This window comes from Leptinotarsa decemlineata, unplaced genomic scaffold, assembly GCF_025532065.1.
Source record: "Leptinotarsa decemlineata unplaced genomic scaffold, Ldec_3_MD MMD2_P_RNA_scaffold_6, whole genome shotgun sequence".
Lineage (NCBI taxonomy): Eukaryota > Metazoa > Arthropoda > Insecta > Coleoptera > Chrysomelidae > Leptinotarsa > Leptinotarsa decemlineata.
In genome coordinates this window covers 6,140,814-6,153,872 of record NW_027412533.1, presented here as the reverse complement: position 1 = coordinate 6,153,872, position 13,059 = coordinate 6,140,814, and the positions used below count along the sequence as shown (strand labels likewise).

Sequence of the window (13,059 nt, the reverse complement as noted above, 5' to 3'; positions counted from 1 at the left end):
TAAATAATGATAATTTTGATATTTTTAATATATTTATGGTAAATAAATTTCAAGTACCGGTATCAACTGATCAAATTGTATAAAAGAAGAGAACCAGATTTAAACATATATCTGATCATAGTTTTTTTGAAAGTATGTGGGTTGTGATTAAAATTCGATGGGTAGTTGATTATATGAGCGTACAATATTATAAGAAAAAGAACCTCGAGAAAAAGAGATTTTATGTTTAGGTGCAGTCAAAAGATGTTTAAATCTCAAATTCAGATCATTTATATAGGTTCTGAAAGACAATTTAGTGAATATGTAAGCAGGTTTTCCAGTGGTTATGACCTCATGAAATTATGCGCCTGTGACAAGTCTTATGCGTGAATTCTGCAGTTTTTGAAGTCTCTGCCTGTCAGATTTCAAGAGTCCCGGACCGTAAAAAGTATCTGTATGTGATAGTTCCAGTGCGTCGCAAAGTAAAATTTAATTTTTTTTCATTCAAAATATTTTTATTCGAGTATACTTGTTTCAGATTCATATAATTTTTTTTAAGAATCTGATAAACAAACTAAAAAGTTTGCCCTTCTACACTTGTATAAAGTTCTCCATTATAATTTTTATATTTTTTCAGATTGTGGAAGGTAACAATTACCCAAAAAAGGTCGATAAAAAAACTGATAAACATGTTTACTAAAATGAAGGCCTCAATTTTTCGTTACATCTCTTTTTGGTAATCGAACCCCATCGATGGAAATAATAATCAATTCGCTATAACGATTCTTTGCAGCTGGCTTACCGAAGAGCATAACAGAAGATTTAGATGAGTTCACAGAGAGACAGTATTTACTTGATTCAGTTATTAGAGAGTGCAGATCATGATTCATTTGATCGAGTTCAGTATTGAGTGAATTTTCATCGAAGTCTAAATGCAACTGTGTATGGTCGGCGTAACAATGCATGTAAGTATGAAGAAGATACTGTGAGAACTGAGAAGTATATAAGACAAAGAGCAGTGGACCTTGAACCTATTCTTGAGGGACCACATTATTTATTTTGAGGTAGCCGATTTTTTGTTATTGAGTACGACACACTGAGAATGATTGATTACAGAGTTATTACGCTAGAGAGAAAACCCAGGTACTATAGTATTGCCAGAAGTAGGGAATGGTTAATGCGATCAAAAGCTTTAGAGTAGTCCAGCGACACTAAAAGACAAAGTTTGTTATTGTCGACAGAACAATGTAAATCATCTACAATTTTCCAAATAGCTGTTGTGCAGCTGGTGTTGTGCAGATTTCATTTTCGTTGGTTTCATGAAACTTGAATTTTTGGTTATTCAGCTTTGAACTCAAATATTGTAGAAAAAATTGTTGATTTTCTTCAACAAAACACACTAGATAGTCCAATACACAAGATATTTTCACCTCACGTCAATTCTTCCATCTTCAACTTTTTCAGCAATGGCAACCAGATGCGTGTTCACATTATCAACTGTGAGAAAAGTATATGGCGATTATTTTTTCTCATGGATACCTGAAATTTTTTGTTTGATTACTTGATTACACTTCATTATGTGATCATCAGTTGATGTATTTTCTCATCCTTGATTTTGGTAACTTTATTATGTATTCAAATTGTTCAATCTCATCAAACACATAGGGGTTATTGTTACTCTAATATCTCAAAATAATTGTTTTTCCAAAAGTTGTCCTGACATTATACCTGAAGCTAATTTCCTTCAATATCTAGATAAACCATCAACATAGAAGATGACATTTGTCAAATATGAGCATTTCTGTAGAAGTGGATTGTAGTTTGTACCTATTTCATTTCATAATTCCAGACGTACATTTTTCTTGCAAACAGATTCAATGAAAGTTGTATTCTTTTTCGATTCTCGAATCCATAATTATTGTCATAGCAGTTTCTTTGATTCAGAAATATATTCAGTTACTCAGTATTCATCTAATGGTTTTTGAGAATTGTGTTATGAGCCTATTCGACCTGATTATTTTCATCGTGTAAATAAATAATGAGAAACGAATTTTGAGAAACGTGTAACAATTGCTCACTGAAATATTTTCTGCTGAAAAAAAACGGAAAATAAAACTTAAGCGACTTCATTAGTAAGGTAATTGTGAAAAATACTAAAAATATTACATCAAATCTTTTCCAAAACCTCTATTTTCGGTCATCACTCATATAAATCCTATGATTACCTTATCGTAATTCTCAAATTGGAACGAAAACCAAACCACTTTTTTGAAAACCGCCCGATGCACAATCTTCAAACTTCCATCACCAACTCAAAGACTAAAAAATGAGTTGAAATTGTTTGAATTAATACCGTCTCCCCCCTTTTCAGAAGATAATTCTTTATCATCTCTTGATTTCTCGAATTCATCAAAAAATAAAATGGTACCCAGGTCAAAGGATGTTCAAAACATCGTTAATCGTGAATGGTGAGCACCGAATTGGGTCATTCATGCAAAATAAATGAGTTTTTCGTGTTGTTCCTTAATTTTTTTCTTAAAATTTTTCTCAGCATCTAGAGAGATGAAGGAATTGAGAAGTATGCAGAATAATCACCTAGTAATAAATACACTTCCATCAAGTTATAATAATGGGACTCAGACAAATGGATTCCCACGAATCATTTTGATTTTGCACTACATAATTTGTTTGACAGTCTTTCAGTTTTGAAAACACATCATTCGTTGTAAAATAATATAACGGTTAATATTGTGAGAAGGTCAATTTTGACAAAACATCATATAACGTTGTTGGAAAATCCAGTTCGAAATAAATGTGATATCTGTTTTTAAAAAAAAATCTGTTTTACCGTTATTCATATAGATATTGGTTTGCATAAAATAATTTTGTAACGTAAACATGTACAATCATCTACAATGGGCAATTGACAAAACGATCTCGAAATGAAGATTGTTTATTGAAAGTTAATCGAAGAAGTGGTAATTCCATTATGAAATATACAGGGTGTTCCTTAAACACATGCTAATATTCAAGGAGGTAATTCTTAGACCCATTTTAAGGAAAAAACGTCCTATGGACGTATGTCCTAAACGCCTTAACTTTTGAGATACAGGGTGGCAAAGTTTTCAAAAATAATCAGTTTTTTAATAATAACTGAGATAATTTTGAATAAATCTTTGGCATATTTGGTACATATGTTCCATGCCTCAAGGCGCATTTTCTGATGTACAATTTTCTTAATTTTCTCTGCCAGTGGCGTACGTACGATTTTTGAAATGTATATTTTTGGCAAAAAAAATACTACGCCACTGCTTTATCTTGAATTAGAAATTATTTTTAAAACTCCATACATTTTTGAGCACATTTGATTTGCTGGGTTTTCTTTGTCCGACGCATTGTTTTCGCTCAAAAAATTAAAAATCGCTTTACTTAAGGATAAATTCCTTAAAAATCTGATGCGGTATCGTGCATCGACAGAAAGCAAACTAAGCGATCAGATTTGTTGCAAAATAATTGAGGATCCAAAAGGTATTTATTTGTTGTCAGATGCACTGTTCCCAATTAAAATTACGTCATAACGCAGCACCGCTTAATAATTTTTGAAAACATAAATTTAGTTATCCTGGAATAAATGACGTGTAGCAGAATTTATTTACTGCACCTCTTGGAAATATGGAGTTTGTCGATATGTGATTTCTTTTAAAGATTAAAAGCAGAAAAAACAGCGTACCCACGATAGCAATAAAAAACGAATTCTCTGTATGTACAAACGTCAATAGCTAATATTGATTTCACTAGTTCGGACTTCCATTGTCTACTATGTAAAATGATTTGAAATCCCTGTAGATTTTTTCTATGGGGTCACCTTAAAACTCTTGTGTATAAAACTCCCGTTAATACTTTAGAAGATTTAAGATAGTGAATAGTTGCCTCGTGTGAAACTATACGAAATACGCCGGGAATATTTGAACGGGTGTGTAATTCCATGCGTAGAAGGGCGGAAGCATGCATACTAAGTGCAGGTGGCCACTTCCAACAATTTTTATAATCAGTTTTGGTATTATTACTAATTAACAAATTTGTGCTATTCGTTAAGACTTACTGTCACAAAATAAAATAAAACTCGTTTTTGTGAAAAATTTATTTTTTGCAGATTATGTTTTCAAATATTATTAGGGAATTGGTAATGCGTTATGAAGCAATTTTCAGATTCTCATTCATTTTAGAATTGATCTAATTTCTTAATTTGCTTTCTGTCGATTTTTATTTTTTTGAGTGAAAATCATGCGTCGGACAAAGAAATACCAGGAGATCAAATTTTCTCAAAAATAAATGAGGGTTTTAAAAATGATTTTATTTTGAAAAGAAAGCATTGGCGTAGTACTTTTTCCCCAAAAATATTCGATGCGAAACCCGTAGGGATGCCACTGTTTGAAAAAATACAAATTTGTGTACATCAGAAAATGCGTCTTGAGGCATGGAACATATGAACCAAATATGCCAAAGATGTCTACAAAAATATCTCAGTTATCATTAAAAAACTGATTATTTTTGAAAACTTTACCACCCTGTATCTCAAAAGTTAAGGCGTTCAGGACATACGTTCATAGAAAGTTTTTTTCTTAAAATGGGTCTAAGAATTACCTCCTTAAATATAAGCATGTGTTTAAGGAACACCCTGTATAATTAAAATTCATTATTGGAGTGATAGTCACCTTAATGAAAATTGAATCATCTTCGAAAATCTGTACGCGGGTTATTCGAAAATGATACCACAAAATCTCAAAATCTCAAAGTTAAATTTTAATTGTTCAAGAAAACTTTGGTATTGAGCAATAACATGAGAACAAATAGCATAATAAAACTACGAGTGGTTTTATTATAATTAAATAGAACTGACCGATACATGTTGAAAATTCATATTAAAACTAATTGATACAGTTTATTGTATGATTTTCACTATAAAGGGTTTTATAAAAGCCGCGACACGTGTATGATATGATAAAACCACGAATCCGTAGTAGGACGACTGGTTTCATCTATCACTGGTTGCTCGATGATATCGCTCAACAATAACAAAATTTCAGTTCGAAAAAACGGACTTTCGTCTGAGAAAATTTCTGAAGATTATATCCTGGAATATTCTCAACTGAATGCATCGTCGATATGAGAACAAAAGATCAATTCTCAAATTAAATCAATTTTATCACCCGATAACGAGAAATTTGAACAGGAACATTTGTTTGAAAGCGAAATGTTGGAACAAATGAATACGTGATAACCAAAGTCGTATTTTTCAACAATAGCCTACCTACTTGACGGGGCTAGATGCATCCTACGTCGCGTATACTTTTTGATTTCGTTGAAATCTAGAATATAATTTCCATTCGAACTCAAAAAGTATTATAATGTCAGTTCAAGAACCAACACGAATCTCACAACACTCATCTACTTCTATAGACTATATTTGCACAAAACCGGAGGAAGAAAAATTGACGTGCAGTGTTATCCCATTCGGTCTAGCAGACCATGTAGATATAATTTCAGAATTCCCTATCAGAATTTATAACTCAGAAAAATCACTCAAGTTTAGTAGAATATGTAGCTCCTAAAATCTTAACAAATTCAAACACAACTGCAAGCAAACTGCATGGAAGAGGTTTTGTCTACAAGCGATTCTATAGGCGCCTTTCTTGGATTATTAACCAGAGTTTTTGATTAATGTTTTGCCAAACGGAAAATGAAGATTAAAAAAGATAATAAATTGTGGATCACACAGGGCATAAAAATTTCTGCGGCCAACTTGAGATCGCTACACTCAATAAAAAAATATTTTCACAATTAATTTTTCATAACATTTTTTAACAAATATCGCCAAAAATTTCAAATAACCTTCACGGTTTCTCTATACATAAATCCTTTTTCCTTGGAAACTCCTCTCCGTGTCTAAAAACAGCACTTGTAATTCCTCTTTTCAAAGGCGGTAATGCAGAAGATCCAAATAACTTCAGACCTATCTCCATGCTCTCAACACTCTCAAAAATTATAGAAAAACTGATAAAAAAGAGTATTACCTTTTTTTTTTTTAATACAATATATTAGCTAGCTGTCATTTTGGATTTCAGAAGGCAAAATGTACAAATGATGCAATCTTTTCTTTTCTTGAACATGTCTACACACATCTCAATAATGATGAGGTGGTAGCTACAGTATTCTGCGACTTCTCCAAAGCTCTCAATTGTGTAAATCATGAGCTTGCGGATGACACCACACTCCTTTGGCAAGGAAAAAAATACTTCAAATATGAAAGAAACTGTCTCTAGTGATTTATAAGTTGTAAAAACATGATATGACGCGAACTAATTGTGCTTTTATATCATTTATATGAAACTTACTCACCTTCATCTGTGATATTAACGAATTATACTTGAATGAACATATTCTTGAGAATAAAAACGAATCCAAATTACTGAAAATCTTCATGGATAACAAATTAAAATTTGACCATCATATTTCAGCTTTGAATAGAAAATTGACATCAGGATATTATGCACTTAGAATAAATAGTTTCAAATGAACTGAGTTCATCCACAACAAAAATGGTATATCATTTCCTGATTGAGTTGCCTTCTGGGGATTTTGCAGTCAACAACTTTTTCATTTAGTTACTTATGCAAGATGGGAGTGCGTAAGTCATGCAGATCATTATTTTTGAGAGAAAAAATTCTTACTGTTACTTGTATTTTCATTCTGGGAACTGACTTATAAAAAATATAATATGGTTGGAACTCCGGAACATACAGTGTCACCATTAAAGTGCGCATCATATGGAAAACTTTTTTTTTCGAAAAGTTTCAATGATGTTTAACTTCGGCATTTGTTTGTGCTTTAAATTCAACTAAAAATGATGCGGCCAACTGCGACCCACTGACGTTCAGTGTTTGTCAAATTCAACTTATTTTTTCGAAAAAAATTGAAAAAGTGCATTTCTAGATCGAATTTAACAAAAAAATACTTGAAAAAGTTGTGTCTACGGCAATTTTATATCCATATGCCAAATTTTATGCAACTAGGATAAAGTTAACGTTTTGCTTATTTTCGACAGATATCCTCTTTATTTTAAAAAACAAGTTCGGTTAATTGTCATCAATTCATGTATACATAACAAACTCATCATGGAGTTTACCTTTTCTGATAAATTTTTACTTATACGGACATTTTTAGAGAGAAATTAAAAATGTGCTATAAAAATTTTAACAGGACTGATGCAAAGTTCCAATCACTTGGATATTTTCTTAAACAAACGTCAGTACCTTCAATTTTGAAAAAGCAGACACAACTCAAAAACTGCAATAAGTATTAATAAAATTACTAGAGTTGAAATTACATAAAAATTTCAATATTCAGTATTTACAGATTATTTATAAACACTAACTAGGGCGGTAAGGATGCTTAATCACGTTGAATAAAATTTTAAAGTAGATCTTGACAAACAAAATGCATGCTATGGTAGTGTCAAGTTGTTGATTTACTTGTCAAATTTTTAACAGCTATTGTTGCAATAATGTTGTCTCATCAGGAAAGAATAGAAATAGTTTCAATATGTGGTGAAAATACACCATACCGGCAAGTAGCTAACATTTTTAATGAACGGCATCCAGGAAAAAATGTTCAACATACTACTGTGTCAAAGATAATGTCGAAATTCAGAGAAACAGGATCCGTAGCAAATCAATTTGAGAAAAAGCACACTCCAAGTAAATATGATGAGAAAGTCCAACTTAACATTCCTTAACAACCTTTTAAATAATGAGGTTAGTGAAGTTTTAGATAATATGCCTTTAAATATTGAATACGACCTATGATATCAGCTTGATGGCGCACCAATACATCACACGGTTGCTGCAAAACAGTCCCTCCAACCAATGTTCAGAGGCAAAGTTATTGGACGTAACTGAGAACATTATTGGCCACCTAGATCACCCTACTTAACGCCTTTAGACTTTTTCTTGTGGGGTTACCCGAAACAAAAAGTGTACCGAAGTAGACCTTTTACTGACATACAACATCTGGAAAATACCATTCGCGAGTGCTGTGCAAATATAAATCCCCGATTTATTAAAAATTCAGTTACAGATGTCAGTAGAAGAACCATAATTTGTATTGAACGTGGAGGACGACATACTGAAATGTAGGCTATAAGTGTTTGACAACCTCATTTAGATCATTAAGTAATTTTCTGTACCCATTTGTATTTTCTATAATATTATTGTTGTTTAAAATTTAAAATAATGATAATAGTTCTATCGAAATCATTTCCATTTTTTTTTAGTTGCCTCTGCTTTTTCGAAATCTGTTTGAGAAAATAGCCAGGTGATTAAAACTTTGCACCAGTCATGTTAAAATTTTTATAGCAAATTTTTAATTTTCCTCTAAAAATGTCCGTATGAGTAAAAATGTATCAGAAAAGTTAAATTCCATGATGAGTTTGTTATGTATACATGAATTGATGACAATTAACCGAATTTGTTTTTTAAAATAAAGGGGATATCTGTCCAGAACGTTAACTTTATCCTAGTTGCATAAAATTCGGCATATGGATATAAAATTGCCGTAGACACAACTTTTTCAAGCAACTTTTTGTTAAATTCAATCTAGAAATGCACTTTTTCAATTTTTTTCAAAAAAAAAGTTGAATTTCACAAACACTGAACGTCAGTGAGTCGCAGTTGGCCGCATCATTTTGAGTTAAATTTAAAGCACAAACAAGTGCTGAAGTTAAACTTCATTGAAACTTTTCGAAAAAAAAGTTTCCCATATGGTGCGCACTTTAATGGTGACACTGTATAAACTACATAACCCGGCAAGTAACAGAAAATAAAATATATCTTCCTGTTCCAAAAACAGGTCAGAAGTTTTCTTTGATTTATGAAAGTAAAAAGCTGTATAATCACATATCTCACGAAATTAGGAAAGAGGAAAGTATGAAAACTTCAGAAATCTTGTTAAAGATGCCCTTGCAAAAAAACCGTACTACAATCTGGATGAATATTACAATAGAACTTTGCTGTGATTTAATATATGCGATATTTTTTTGTTTGTTGTTATTTATATTGACACCTATACTTTGAATCATATTTTATGCTGTGATATGTCATATTTTATTGCCATAACATGTGAACTTATGTTCAAATTGTGTGTATTTATTTTTAACATTTTTTGAAAGAGACTATACAAATTATTCTATTGACAAACTTCGTTAAATTTAATTTTTCATTGTTATATTTTATTTCGCACAAGTTTCGACTTCTGAGGGTTATCGTTCGTAGTGGTGCGATAGCTGGCGAGTATCGTAAATCATTCGAGAGATTAATGGACATTTCTCGCGAGTAGAATACAATAGTACGTTTTTATGACAAGTCAGGAATATTTCAAAATAAGAAGTATATCACGAGAAATATCAATAATATTGTATTCAATAATATTTCCTATTACATACAGTTCTTTATTGAAATGCACATCAGACAGAGGCACATTTACTAGTTTGTAGATCATATTGTTGAATGCTGCTACTTTGTTTTGATATATTGGGTGGGAGAATACTATTCATGTTGGCTGATTAACGAAAAATTGAATAATTCGAACTTCTCACAAAATAAAAATGTGTACACGGATTATTAAAACAAAGATAACTAGAGCATGCTTGTTAACAAAAAATAAGAGTTCGGTGACCGATAGATCAAGTCGAACTGGAAGAACATTCAAAGAACGAATTGAAAACAGAGAAACAGTCACCATGAATTCAAAACTTTTCCAAAAAAGTTTGAAACAACGTTTTGAAAACTATGGAACCGATAAATTCAGTTCACCGCTAGTGAACGAATTTGCCGCTTCTTGATCTGTTCTCAACAGAAAATCATATCTATAATGAATTACTATATACTACTAAGTAATATCATAAATCGTATTCTTCTATTTTCACTGAAACACAGTAAATTATTGATTATATTAGGTCTTTCACGTAGTTGAATAGTTGTATATTATAAATAACTTCATTTCTCTCCCGAGAAAGCTATTGTACATCTGAACACGTTTTTTGTAAAACCCTCATAGTGAAATACTAAGAGTAAATTGTGTCAGTAAGTGTTAACTATTACATTTTCATTTATTCATTGATGAGAAAAAATTGAGAATTTTTTCAAAATATGTAAATTTCACTCATTTGCATTATAATAGTGGATGGTATTCTTATTTATCATTTGTTATACATAAATATCAGTCAAGAATGATAAAAGTGATGAAATATTATTCAATTAGATTCATAATTGCCAACATCCTGATTCACGATATGAACTTATCGCACAACAAAATATTTTAGACGAAAAATATAATTTATCAGCGTTATGATGATGAAATTCTAGGTAATGAATTCTCAGCTACGAATTGAGAATGTAAAGAAAGGTGATGTAACATAGAAATCACTTCTCTCTGCAAATTATTAGAGGTTAACGGAAAACAGATTTCAAACAGACAGAACCTTTGCTTTCATGATGCAATACTAGATGGCTTTGTTTAGATCCGCCATAGATATTATCAGTAGTATTGGGCTGTTTCATCGATGCAACGTTTTGCACATTTTTCTGCTCTGAATCAATTTTTATGTGAGTCAATCACTGTTAGATTTTTCTCGAAGGGAACTTTCTTGAAACGTTATGCCACTACTAATTTATTGATCCCCTTTCAAAGTACATACCTGCATATCTTTGTGAATTGTAAGTTATAACACATCTGTTAATGTATATCGATTCGACTTGGATGAACAGAAATGTGCTATAGCACCAGTTGAATCTTTTTTTTTCCCGAAGGTTTCTCCCCGACACATTCGGGTGGGCGCCAGCATCATCAACCAATGAGCACTCCCCACACCGTGAGATAAGTGATCATTGGGTACAAGAATCATGTACCTCAAGCAGGCGCGATGAGTCAAAAATGACAGTCTTCTGTATTTGTTCGGACAATATTTCTGCCTAAGTGCGGCAAGCCGGCATGATCTTGAGATTTGACAATAGAAAGGGCATCACTTTATCAACGACTCTAATAATCAGCCATCTCAGCAGAGTAGTTTGGATAGAGCCTGCGGAGTTCAAAGAGAAAATCTCGATATTTCATCCGCTTTTCCTTTTCTTTTCAGACGATATTCGTTTCTCCCGGAGCTAAAAACTCAATCACGAATATTTTCTTACTCCGATGGTCGAAAAAAACTACCTCAGGCTCATCAGCCACCATGAGCCTGAGAGTTGGAAATGAATAGCTTCAATACATTCGGCACTTCTCATTCCCCAATGTCTCTTGGACGGTGACGGTGTTCCGTCAATACCGTATGAGTGCTAAATGTGGTAACAGATCACTCTTAGGGTCGCAAAAGAACATACCATTTAATACTCTGAGGGATCAACTAAAAAATTAAAACATGAGCAACTCAAGACGCAAGCCCATTTTCACCAAAGAGAAGGAAACTGAAATTTCCGAACAAGTCAAGTTTCTGGGTTGGATATGTTACGGACTGAGTGTCGCAGATTAGCGTAAACTTGTTTTCAAATATTCTGAACTCAACAATATCAAAAAAAATTTTGATCAAAGCAGCAAAACAGCTGGATTTGATTGAGAATACGCCTTTATGAGACGCAATCCTTCAGTTTCTATACGCGAACCTGAAGAGACAAGCTTAAATAGAATTTCTGCTTTCAACAAAAAAAAAATAACCAATTTCTATGATATACTAGGCGACTTAATGGAACAACATAAATTTATTCCCAACAACATTAGAATGCTGAGAAAACTTTTATTATCACGATGACAGACCCTGGAAAAGAGCTCTCCGAAAAAGGACATAGAAGAGTCGGGTCTGTTACAAGCAGCGAACGAGGAAGCAACATAAACAGTTATGTGTACGATGAGTGCAGCCGGTAACTTCATACCGCCTATGTTTATTTTTGCTAGACAGAGAATTACGCCTTTATTAGAAAAAGATGCACCAGCTGATGCATTATACACCAACTCTAAAAACGGCTGGATAAACGCAGACTGATTTGTCACTTAGCTCAAACATTTCGCACCATTTGCAAAGTTCTCACGGAACACAGCCGCTGGATATGTCATTTTATGGGCTTCTGAAAGCTGCTCATAGGCATGAATGCTACAGACACATTTGATGCCTAAAATAACTTCATACGATGTTGCACGTCTTTTCAAAAAAGCATGCGTAAAAGTTGCGAATATAAGTAAAGCAGAATCTGGATTTCGAGCCACAGGAATTTACCCATTGAACCCGAAAGTTTTCACTGATCAAGGTTTTCTGGCAGCGTCGCTGATGGCACAAGAATCGGAACAAATCGCTGACAACCAAGACCCAAGTGTCCAGAATATTGAAGTTGTGCAGTCTGATTGTCTGACCATAATTTCAGGACATACATCTCCTTTGGCAGCTCCATGAAATAAGGATCAATGCTCTGGATCTGTTTTGGCAGTTGTTTCTAACCAATAACTTGTTGATGAGCAAAGAACTTCGGTATCCTTCGCTGCTATTACAACGACACCAACCATTGCACCATCTTCTAAACCAGATCAAAGAAAACGAAAAGAACGTGGTAGCATATTAACTGCGACTCCTATGAAAATCATGTTCGAGGATAAAGAAAAGAGAAGAAAAGATGATGATAAATCAAGACCAAAAAATGTTGGCAGAGAAAAGAACAAACATTTGAAAAAAATCTTACAATAGAAAAATTTTATAAGAAAGTTCTTCAGAAAGTAAAGATGAAGAGTTCCTTTGCCACGATGACAGTGATGACGAAATGAATGTGGATGATAGAAATTATAACAAATGTATTGTTATTTGGAAAGAGTAACGAGTTGTGGTATCACAGCACCACCTGCGGGCTCTGGGTTCATGCTATATGTTCAGGATGGGATTCACCAAATAGATACATCTGTGAATTATGTGTCCAAAAATAAAATATAAGGTTGGTGGGGTAACGGGATCATTTTTTCTTATAAAAACAATTGTTTTCTTGCCGACGT

At 32.8% G+C, this 13,059-nt stretch overlaps 1 protein-coding gene and 1 long non-coding RNA gene across 5 annotated transcripts in view; one reads left to right on the top strand and one right to left on the bottom strand.

The window, feature by feature from the left end:
• LOC111510879 (cytochrome P450 6k1) overlaps nt 1-13,059 on the bottom strand; it is a 52,165-nt gene that overhangs the window by 29,169 nt on the left and 9,937 nt on the right. The window contains exon 1 of one of the 2 annotated variants that reach the window (XM_023166832.2): nt 2,205-2,350. The exons of the other annotated variant lie outside the window; for it this stretch is intronic. The gene's annotated coding sequence lies outside the window, so the exon portion shown is untranslated. Of the gene's footprint in view, nt 1-2,204; nt 2,351-13,059 lie in introns of those variants that run through there. 2 annotated transcript variants of the gene reach the window in all.
• LOC141480094 (uncharacterized) overlaps nt 659-13,059 on the top strand; it is a 50,067-nt gene continuing 37,666 nt past the window's right edge. For all 3 annotated transcript variants that reach the window (XR_012464159.1, XR_012464160.1, XR_012464158.1), the window contains exon 1: nt 659-944. This is a non-coding gene — a long non-coding RNA (uncharacterized lncRNA). The remainder of the gene's footprint in view (nt 945-13,059) is intronic.